This window comes from Erpetoichthys calabaricus, chromosome 16, assembly GCF_900747795.2.
Source record: "Erpetoichthys calabaricus chromosome 16, fErpCal1.3, whole genome shotgun sequence".
NCBI lineage: Eukaryota > Metazoa > Chordata > Cladistia > Polypteriformes > Polypteridae > Erpetoichthys > Erpetoichthys calabaricus.
Window position 1 is genome coordinate 58,137,665 of NC_041409.2, and position 12,385 is coordinate 58,150,049.

General features: G+C 39.5%; 1 protein-coding gene across 4 annotated transcripts in view; it reads right to left on the reverse strand.

Moving 5' to 3' along the window:
* The window catches only part of frmd6 (FERM domain containing 6), a 41,520-nt gene extending 29,421 nt beyond the window's left edge, over positions 1-12,099 (reverse strand). For all 4 annotated transcript variants that reach the window (XM_028821206.2, XM_051919959.1, XM_028821205.2 and 1 more), the window contains exon 1: positions 11,981-12,099. The gene's annotated coding sequence lies outside the window, so the exon portion shown is untranslated. The remainder of the gene's footprint in view (positions 1-11,980) is intronic.
* Between the last annotated feature and the right edge of the window lie 286 nt (positions 12,100-12,385).

Below are 12,385 nucleotides of genomic sequence, written 5' to 3' on the forward strand. Positions count from 1 at the left end.
GCAATTACTTTTTCACACAGGGCCATGTAGGTTTGGATTTTTTTTTCTCCCTAAATAATAAAAACCACCATTTACAAACTGCATTTTGTGTTTACTTGTGTTATATTTGACTAATGGTTAAATGTGTTTGATGATCAGAAACATTTTGTGTGACAAACATGCAAAAGAATAAGAAATCAGGAAGGGGGCAAATAGTTTTTCACACCACTGTATGCACTTCAATAACTGGTTATTCATAGAAACCTGAAGTCTAAAATGCTATGTAAACCCTTATTCTGGTTAGATAAACCAGATTATTGGCCTATGAGAAAACTAGTTAACAGAGGTAGATTTCTTCGCAAATAACCCGATTATATGGCCATGTAAACCTTTAACTAGGTTACTGTTAAGGATTTTGTAGTCTGCAGAATGTTTGATATACTCCGTTAGACTGTGCATGTGTTTGCTTTGCACACGTTTAAAGCAGCTATGGGTACAAGCGTGACTGTCCACAAAATAAATTTCTTGAAGCAAATGTCACATTATTCCTTCTCCTGTCTGAAATAATCTCAGTATTTCAGAAATGGCTAAATTTATGTTAAAAAGTTGAACATACAGTGTTAAACTCAGCAACACAATCTCGAGAGCAGTAGGGCAAAACGTTAAAAGTGATGTGTAACCTAACAAAATACTTGTCTTATTAAAGTAAATATACCTGCGTTATTATTCTTCCAGCAGCACTGGTTAAAAGGGAAGAAGCATGTGTACTGTATCGTAAGCTCAGTCCCACAGCCTGGCAGAAAAGAGTGTGCTGTGAGCAATCTCGTAAAAGAAGCCTATAAATAAAGTTTCAATTTGACTAAACATATTTATAAAACACAAGAAAATTACCACAGACGTCATGCTTATTTTCAGATTCATGGTGGCCAACAATGATGTTTAACTCTTTTTTTGCCCAGTTTAATGACGTTGGTGCGTTTTGACAAAGGAGAACTGCAGAAGATTACTTGCCCATGTAAACGCGTATTTTTAAGTAACAAGTTTCTGCCTTAACTGGCTTATTCACCTTGATCCGGCTATGTGTGTGCATATAAATGCTCTCTCTGTTGAAGGAGTACACCTGAGTGATACCAGCCACAATGGTATAGTAAAAGTAATACAAAAATATATTAAAGTTAATTACAAATTAACAAAGTTAAAAATGATGATTCAGATGCTGAGCCAGACTTTGTTAACTGTGTATCTATTTTATGGCTTTCATTAACAAGCACTTTTTTGTGATAGCTCTTTTTTTTTCCCCCCAACCATAAATGTCCTCACAGATTCAACATAACTGAAGATGGATTTTCAACTTTTTCATATTTCTTTGCCTCTTTGACAGCAGGGTGATGTGTTTTTATAAATATAGTCTAATAACTGGCCAAATATGGAAGTGCCCTTCCTATTACAGGATAAAGCAGAGGATACTTTCCCTCTGCACTCGGTAGGCACTGATAAAAGCGGCACAAATCTTCCAGCACTGACTAAAACTCAGCTACTGCTGAATCAGAGAGAAAACAGAGGAAAGGCATTTTACAGAAAGCAATACGTTGTTATATTAATATATTGTGTTTGCATGCAACCTATGCACATTAGATTTTTTGGACCAAGCCTGCAAGAAAATAAGTTGTAAAAATTTACCTGTTTTACCTCATAGGTACCTGACCCCATGCAAGATTCTACTTTTGAGTCTTGTCTGTGTTTTTCCTGGTTTTGAACTGGCAACAACTCTAAATAAGTTTAAGCTCAGTAAAAACCACAACACACTCCCCACAACCTGATAAACTAATCATAGTTGGAATAATGCTCACACTTTATAATGTACTGGTGAGGCCTCACATGGAATACTGTGTGCAGTTTTGGTTTCCAGGCTACAAAAACACACAGCAGCACTAGAAAAGGTCCAGAGAAGAGCGACTAGGCTGATTCCAGTGCTACAGGGGATGAGTTATGAGGAAAGATTAAAAGAGCTGAGCCTTTTCGGTTTGGGCAAAAGGAGATTAAGATGAGACATGATTAAAGTGTTTAAAATTATGAAGGGAATTAGTCCAGTGGATCGAGACTGTTAATTTAAAATGAGCTCAACAAGAACAAAGAGAAACAGTTGGAAGCTTGTTAAGGGTACATTTTGCACAAACCTCAGGATGTTTTTCTTTACACAGAGAACCACAGACAAATGGAATAAGCTACCAAGCAGTGTGGTAGACAGTAGGACTTTAGGGACTTTCAGAACCTGATGTTATTCTGGAAGAAGTAAGTGAACAGGATTGGTGAGCTTTGTTAAGCTTAATGACCTGTTCTCATCTAGACTGTTCCAATGATCACTCTTTAATTACCTTTCTTCATCCTACATATAAGTGTACAGGGTAAGCTAATCACAATCCACTCTGAATATTATACAATTAAAAGGGGCACCCTGTGATGCGGTTATCTATATTACTTGAAAATGGGTGAAATTCAAAATAACTCAGTCAATAAGAGTTTCTTCACAATACTTGGCACAACATCCCAAAAATAAGGCTTCCCATCCAAACACCTTTCGACACCACCACCCAAAATATTCATAGTTTCATACTATTTTAATTTATCGGGAGATGAATCAGTGACAAGGCACACGAGCCAATATAATCATTGCATCACAGCCCACTCCCCCATTATGTACGAAGACTCCTCACATAGACATTGCTGACAAATCAGGGTGCGAAGGCCCTCATGAGTCAGGAGACTTGGATGACTTATTCTCTCTGCACACCACTTACAAACACAACATACACATCCTTCTGTAGTAGTTTGAACAAGCAGAAACACGCTTGCTAAATGGCAAAACGAATCACGTTTCTTTGTGTTTTTTTTTTTTTTTAAATGAATACTCTTTCATACCTGAAAAATCCAGTTACGCTGGAGGGGCCAGAGTCTGTTCCTGACTAAAGTGGGCACTTTGGCAGGAAATGTCAATGGATTTGATCCCAGTCTATCACAAGCACTAAAAACAATCTCATATGGCAGAGCAGTGTTTATAATAGAAAAATAAAAATATAAAATACACACAAATGTGTTGTTTAAGTACAAAGTGCTGGCAACCACAAGCTATCAATACCCTCAATACCAGCTGGTGGGGAGATATAACAGTGCACAGGCAGTACACCCCTGTCAGCATTTGCAGATATCAACTCTCTTTTAAAGAAACTAATTAAATAAAGCCGAAACTGTATTTACTTGCCAGACAGTTTCCCTGATATGAGCACTACAATGTCATGACCAGAACCACCTGTGTGCCTTGAAGCAAGTCAGAATGCATACATACTGTACATATTTAAACACAGCTTCGCCTGGAGAGGTGAGGATTGCCAGCATCTCCTGGGTCTTGGACATACATTTTTAGTGAATTCAGACATCTGGTAGCATTGATAGGACCACTTTCTTGAGGAGACACACTTAATGAGTAAATTATCTCATTTATCTGTGAGACATCGTGAGAGTGGCAGTTAGGAGATGAGTGGCCTGCCATGCCCCTACACCACAAAGTTAGTAAATGTTGGCGAGGCAATGAAAGTCAAAATAAGAACACAGACGTGTGTCTAAACATGCCGGGGAAATTTCACTAGTAAAAAGGTCCACTTAGAACAGTGCCAACTTTATGTCAAAAATGGCATATATCTTTCCTACTCTTTCCTCAGGTCTCACCCTAAACTAGTAGAGGCAGGCTCACAGAACCAGTCTTTCCAGCTTCACAACTGGGGTTGTGACCCGAAGGGAGAGATTGGTTTAGAGTGTCAACTAATCCAGGATGTTATCTGCTTGAGCGGCACTCCAGTGCCATGACTAGGTGCCAGCATTCAAATCTGCATTCTTTGATATTCCACCATTGCCCTCCTCTTCCTCCTCCACCTGCTTCTATCCCCAGAGGGTCAAGGGTTAATGATGTTTTAAAAGAAAGAAAAAAACCGTACCACTTACTGCGAGTGTGGCTGCAGGCGACAGATCAAACGTAACACCAAACACTACCCCTCCATCCCACTACTCTACATACACACTTCAATGAACTGTAAGAGAGAGGGCCCCCACCCAATGTACATGAATACCAATTCAATAACCCCCGCATTGTAAAAAGAGTCCATTACCTATTAACTCTTTCCTGAACCTTCACTCACTTTACGTCTGATCCTAGAGGTCACTAAGTGATAAGGACTTTGGGTGGGGGGGCTGGGGGGGTATTGTTTTATTTTATTTATTTTTTTTAAACACTCTACATCACAATCTACTCTTTCATTCATTTTGCTGACCTATTTAACTCAATACATGGTGCCTAACATGACAGAATTGGGGACACGTCAAGGACTCACTCTGGACACTCATAGACCCCCACCTTGTAAACCCGGTACTTCACCACCCCTGGCACACTTAAGAGATCTGGCCATTTGCCAGCATTAAAGCTTGACCAAACATGGAGGAGTAGAGATGCTGGGGATAACAAAAGGGCAAATCATAAACACAGACTCATAGTGGGACAATTTAGAGATTGCGACCAGCCAGCCTTCATCGTATTGTGACACTACAGAAAACTTGAATCCCTAAAGAAAAATCTCACAAACAAAAGTGCAAAATACAAACAGATATGAGTTGTGCTGAAAATCGAACCAAGGTCTATAAAGCTGTGAGGCAGCAGTGTCCATCCATGGTGCCACAGTACTGCTCCAGCCTGGTTTTATGCATTGGCGTGATGATCTCCTAAGACCTAAACATTCATTTACTTTCAGAGCCTGCTTTTTCTAGTACATGGCTACAGAGAGCCAGACACTAGTTGACAGTATAGTCAGCTGGCATTACAAATTGTAGACAAGCAAAGCAAGACTCATGATTCAGGGGCGGATTGCTCTTTTCCACATTGCCAAGATGATAGAAAGTAAACGTGGTGTGTCTAAGTGATGGCTGGAATACTTATCGTACACAAGGACACAGCTTTTGTGTCCCTCAGTTCAGCTCCTTCAGTGTGTGCTTTACTTTGCAAAACAGGCAGCAACATTAGCTGACTAATGCAAACTACCCTAGAGGACACCAGATCATATCTCCAGCAGTGGAGTGGTTGGCTGCCTATCCTTATAGCCATTGCTAAAGATTTAAGCAGGCAGCAAACTTAACACATCAGCCCAAATATTGAATCCCTAGAGGATACATAAAAGAAATATGGATGGATAAACAGTGTTTCAATTGGCATAAGTGGCCTTGTTTTCAAAACATGCATGTCAACTTTTGAAATTCCATTTTGGAGGTCTAAAGTTTCTTAAAGACCCCTAATTGTATATGATATATAGAGACAGACATTAAACCAATAATGTTGTGCACAGGGCGTACCTGATAGTGGACTAGTGTCCTGCCTTGAATCTGATGCTGCCAGGACAGACTCTGGCTTCTCGTGACCATCTACCATAACATAACAAAACCACTTAATCCAATTTATGCTTGAGGGGTACCGAAGTCTACCCTTGCAGCATAACTGGCTTTAGAGAATGGATAGATTAATTTGTTTAATTTAATGAGTAATACAGGCGTCTTGATTTTCAGGACTGCCACTGTTTCACTCTAAGACCTGTAAGGACATTCAAACACTATTTGTAAATGACCACAAAGTTTTTTGATCATTTGATATGTATCAAGGAAGGAGTACTGGGTGATATGAGTGGAAAGCAGCAACTGAGGTGATGAGGTTGCATTCATGTAGTCCATCTGCTGCTCTGGCCTGACAGCAAAATCAGAAAACTTTATTAATCCCGAAGGAAATTACTTATGTTACAACTTAACAACAGACAAGGGACATGTTACACTAAGAGCAAGTATAAAGTAAGTGCAGAGTGTTGCACCTTAAGTTAATATTGCACATTCTGAGAACAAATAAGGTTATTCTCATGTGAAGGGAAGACAATTTATTGCACAAGAACAGATAATAATGTGGCAGAACAGAAATTTGTTAGCTAAAAGAATAAGGTGGCCTTCTAAACCAGACAGAATTTAAAAACATCTATCCATCCATTTTTTAAGCCCACTGTATCCTGATCAGGGTCACAGGAGAGCTGAAGCCTATCACAGCATGCATATAGTGCAAGGGAGGAACAATCCCAGGACAGCGCACCGGACCACCAGAGGGCAAACACACACAGCACCGCCAAACCATCTAACCTGCATGTCTGTAGACTATTCCCATGCAACTCCACTGACCAAAATTCCATAAAAATGCATTTCTATATTTGGATGGCAGGAGCAAAAAAAAAAAAAAAAACCTGCATTTTCCTGGTGCCTCACACACCTGCAGACAATGCCCAGACATGTTGGAAACTTCCCGCCTGCCAGACTACAACAGCAGTAACCCACATTCCTCCCTCCTGCCATTCCATTGATGCTCAAAGGATTTCCTGTGCACACAGAAGCTGTGTGGGGGTTGGGTGACGCAAAGTGCACCTCAGATGGGATGACCAAAAAACCCAGGAAACATGAACATGGCTTAAACCTGACACTCCTGATGTGTTACACGAGACGCTTGTATGTGGCAAGGTAGTAAAGTATGCGCTATATGGAAGAGACACTGCCCTCATCCATTTTCTATTTCAAGAGACAGAGGGCACATCAAAGAAAAAAAAAAATCAGACATGTCCTGCTTAAAAAAATGAGATCAAAGCACACCTCAACTCCTACAGACAAAAAAAAATAATTTGAGAAAGTTAAGACAAAATGAATGGCTAGAAGATTAAAGTACTGGTGCAGCAGTTTGTACAGTTGCCTCTCAACTCTGGAGTCCTGGCGTGAGCCCATCTGGTATGTGTATGGGCATTGCAGGTTTTCCCCATGTCTGTGTGACTTTTCCACCAGGTATGACATTCCAATTAGGTTGATAGGCAATGTATGAGTGGAAGGCCTGAACCTCAATCATGGATGTTTGCCTGCTTTGTGCTGTTGAATACTCTCTAGCTACTGCAACCTTGAACTTGGATTAAGCGAGTTCAGAAATGGTTGGGTGACTGGAAGAGGCAAACAAAGCAGGCCAATGCGTACCTACTAAAAATCTTAAAGGTCAACATTATGCAATTAAAACCTATTGTGGTATCCTATAATATACTGCTTGCAAGAAGACCCATCTTGCTCAACTGGAAGAATCCTAACCTATGTACCAAATCTCACTAGCAAAAGTGGGGGCTCATATTACCTTAAACAGGAAAGAATTAAATTATTCTTGAAATGTTCCTTGCAAAAATATTCTAAAATTTGGCAAGAATTAATGAAAGCTCTTGTACAATAAATATGCCAAGTCTTTGCCAAACATTTTTCTTGATATATATCATGAACCACAATAAATGTGGCTTTCTTATCATATAGCTATATGACTAGGGTGGGGGAAGAATGTTGCATTTTCAGTTTCATTTTATTTTTCTGGAACACTATCTACATTATTATATTATTTGTATGACTGCATTTTGTCTAAACTGTTTGTGTTTTGTACTCTAAATAAGCTCTAAACAGAAGACAAAATGAATATTGAATGGTGGAGAAGCAATGAACATAAAAATCAAGCACACTTCATTTTATAAAGTGAGTGAGTAATAATGCAGGCACGTAATAAAAAGCGAATATCATGTCAAGGATAAAGATGATATATGAAAAATATGAGAGGAAATTAGTATACGTGAACCAATGTGAAGGTGGATGAAGTAGAACACAGGAATACTAATATTAACATTCACAAAGATCTATTAATGCATACAGTATACACGGATGCAAATGCATATACACACTAACACAGGCAAATAATCAAGAATACACATAGTTTTGCAGGCATAAGCATACAAACAGGCATTGTACCATCATGAAAGACACACACATTTACAGACACAAGAAGTCACACACGTTAGCCAATACATTCAACAGAATACAGTTCATCCTCATCTCTCATCTATGAATAATATTCACATGCTGCTGACACACTAACCAGAACACATTTGCATTGACACAGAGTATACAAATGTTACATCCCCAAAATTGTGCACATGTAAACAGGCAAAAAACTAACACATGTGCAGCAACTGCATACACACAAACACACATGTTAAAAACATGTGCAGACATTTGTACTTTCAGAGTGTCAACCTTATTTTCACCTTTGAGCTCCAAAGTGCAGAACAAAAGAGGATGAAAACTATGAGTTGTTTGACATTTTACACTGTACTATTAGGTGAGCTCTTCAAAAATCTAAATTGTTAAAAAACAATACTTTTAGAAAATTGTCACATCCAGCAAACTGCTGACAACTTGTGAGAGGGATCTTACATAAGCGCTAGGGGGCAGCATTGAGACAGACATTGATGGATCAACAGCATCTCTCAGGCTGGTGAACTTAAATGGAGCAGCTCTGCAACCTCACTCTAGTGTATTTCAAATGGACTTTAGCTGAATGACTAGGTGAAGCAGAGTGATGGAACTTTTGTCAACCACTGCATCAAAACAAATTTACATGAACTGTAGTGAAAGCACTGAAATTGAGATAGACCATTGATAAATGTCAATCTGCAAGTGCCAACATGCACACTTAAAGACAGATAAATATAAAAAGTACTTCACCTAGTTACCAGTTACAGAAGCCCAATGCTAATAACAGAGTACCAAACAGCGAGGCTGCTTTTCGTGAAACCCAGGAGGATGCGAGTTTCCCAAACATAAATGCACAACATGGACAATGAAGCACATGTAAAATTTTTGTAGCCAATCCATACAAGGCCTGTCAATTTTATAGTACCCTCCTGTGCAAGGCAAGTGGGCAACTGCCATCTTGATACACATGTACATGATTATTTACACACTTTAAACACCTAAAAAATCATTCAATCCTGCATTTCACAATGTAAATATTAAGCAAAATAACATTTTTATGTGACCTAAATAACTTCGAAACTTCTCAATTTTAATTTTCTCCATAAATAATTCCTGAAAAGATGTAAAGATGGTGGAGCAGTGGACAACACAGACACCTCATGGATATAGCATCCTGGGTTCAAATCCAACACTCGATTGTTGTATGAATGGAATCTGCACCTTCCCTCTCCGACTCTGTGGGTTTTTCTTTATACACACCAGTATTTCTTCCAAAGCCCTGCTAATGAAGTTGACCGCCAATTCCAAATTGAGGTGCGAGTGTATGTGAGGGGGCCTTGTGATGGCCTTGCGCCCCATACAAGCCCTACAAGCCTGGTGCTCCTGGATTTCAGAATGCCGTGCTTTGTTATATGGATGGTAAGCTGTATAGGTAAGCACCAGGACCTCACTTCATTTTCAAGCCACTATTTCACAAAGTGGAGTTTCTCCATTTGCATGTGTTTGCTCCTTGCATGAAAGTTAATAATAATAATAATAATAATAATAATTCATTACATTTATATAGCGCTTTTCTCAGTACTCAAAGCGCTATCCACACAGGGAGGAACCGGGAAGCGAACCCACAATTTTCCACAGTCTCCTTACTGCAAAGCAGCAGCACTACCACTGCGCCAAAGATGACGAGTCTGGCCAATGGTTGCTTCTGAATTGCCCAAATGTCATCCAGTATAAGTTCACTCTGGCATAGCCTCCAACTTTGGTTTACGATAGGGGAGGCTCCAGGTCCCCAAACTGACAATGGATTTGTTAACTGACTTTTATCCTAAATTCACAAATTGTGATATGCTGTAAGGGGCCAATTTAATTTACCATAATATCTAGCATACTGGAAGCTAAAAATCCACCTCATTTGGCTTGTCCCAGAAATGCACCTCAGTTTTACATTCTGGTCAAGTCTCTTTCTCAAACTATGGGAGGAAAAAAAAGATTAAGAGCAAAACTAAAATTGAATTGATTAATTTATTTAAGATATTTTGTGTGTCTATACTGGATGTGTTTTTGGTTTTAATGTTCTTTGCAAGTTGACAGCCACATATCACTCAAGGTGGCATTTTAACATTTTTAGATATTGGACACCTCTGGACTCCTTCAAAGCACGAAAAACACACAAACATCGCTTGGAATTGCGTTTTTGAAATAGGATCCTTGTATCTCTCAATAAAGTGAATTTCACTCAGTCCATATTTTATATTGTGCCTTTTGTAAGAGAGAGTAATACTGTATAGTTATTCTCAGATGCACTTGAATCTGCTCCTTGAACGTCAGTTAGCGCACACTGCAGCTTGTTTCATCCAATTCCATTTAGGATGCCCATTCCATTTAGAGGATGATCTGCGAGGACGGGGGATATTCCCCTCTTGCCCACTCCATCACAGTCTCGCATCATTAAGAATTTTCAGGCTTTACTATTCTTTACAAGTTGATGGCATTCTTTCAGCAGCGGAGCGTAGGCTCCTCATACCAAGAGGTCAGTTCTGCTTTTCCGGAGCGACAATCTGATACTTAAAAAGTCTTCCCCATGAGCGGAAATTGTGCAGCTCCAGAAATGAGAGCCAGTCTGTATACACAACTATTTCGAACCGCCCCTCGTTGCCAAATACCAAAGAGGCAACGTCCCGACTATCGCCTCTTTTCAGCAGCTGGCGTAAAGTGGCCTAAAAATGTCAGAAGGCGGGTGCTGGGCACACATCTATGCCCCACATTAATAGCGGTTTGATTTCTACCATAAATTTATACTTGAAGACACGTGGATAATGCACCTGAAAGCGTTATACAGAAAAATTGCGTGAGGAAAATGTCTAATTATTCAAACCATATATGCCCAAGAGAGGGAAATGACACTTTGGATCCAGCCTTTACCTTAATATTTAATTCCTTTGCCGTTGTTTTGCGTTAGGGTTCGGTAGGCCATTTTCATAGCGCCTTCCACTGTGCACAAAGGCACAGTGTTGTCTTTCCTCCCCTAAAAAAAGTCTTACATTTCCCCAGGGTGGTTCAGCTATAAACATCGGTGTGCGGTGTTTTCACCTGATTAGTACATCTCTGAGAGAACTGCAAAGCGCTACATGAAATTATACAGACACTACATATATATATTTTTTTCACACACATATATATATATATGATAATGTACTTTTTCATTTTGAACATTATTCAAGAGTACTTATCGAGAAACTTTCATTTTTTTATGTGAGGCTTAGTTAAATCTGACCGATACGTTACACGATTAAAATTCTGAAAGTTAAAAGTGTTAAGGTATATATTTTCTGCATACGGATACAGAAAAAAGAACACGACTGTCAAACTGTGCTGCTCCAGAAATGTCTCCATACACTATTCCAAACAGCCTCATTGCTCTCAAAGGAAGAAATCGAGGCAAACGCCGGTTCAGATAAGTACATTATCGCATATAGCGTTCTTAAAGAATGAACACAAAGTCACTTAAGTAAGTGCTGCACTATACGTCACAATTTAAATTTATAATAGGGCTTGAATATGCGACCTTGATCTACACAGTCCAAAACTTTAACCACTAGGCCAGACTGCCTTCCAGTTTGACGGTATTTAAGTGGAGGAAAGAATGCAGAGATCGCAAGAGAAATTCATCTCGATAAAAGCTAAAGCCAGATCTATTTCAAACTTGACTTTTTCTTTGGTTTTAGCCACTGAGTAGATCCACGTCGCCCGCAACTTGTCAAACGTCATTATCAGCAAAACACAGAAACGAGGACGTAGGATCTCCACCAAAAATATGCCACATTCCATTCCAGGACCCGGCGCTCGCGCTTCATATTCGGATGTCATTTGTAATATTTTGAGGCTGATATTACAAAATTTAGTCGCAATTCAGTTGCCTGTTCGAAAACTTGAAAATAACTACTCCGTCAATCCAAACTTAAAACTTAAGTAACCCCCTTTTCTCCGCAGTGGCTCGCCACTCTAACACTCATACCAAGTTTAGAAAAACCCAAAACCTAGTGAACCTCACAAGATACAACAAACGAAATTAAAGCAACTCTTGTACCGCAGATTTTATTGAACCTACCTTCCAGAAGAAATCCTAAATCCTTACATTCGCCAGAGAAAAATCCCAATGACACACCCGCACTGTTTCGTTCTACTCCACTCTGCTCGAGTACTCCTTTCTCCGCATGTGGAATGGGGCCGACTGTACCACTTTTCCAAAGGAGCGGGGGAAGAAACTGATCGTGCAATAACACGCCACATGATCGTTTGTAAAGCCACTTTGTTTAAATTACATAAATTACAAAAAAACAATGAATTTGGATAGGTTTAAAAAGTAGAAATTCATATTTACCTGTATCCATATTTTAATGTATCCCCCCCATCATTGGCATCGACGACGCTGCATGTCAGCCCCGCTCCCTCCCAGTTGTGCTTTGCTCCAAAACCTGGTTTGAGAATGCAGGCTTGTATCCAGCTGCGAGAT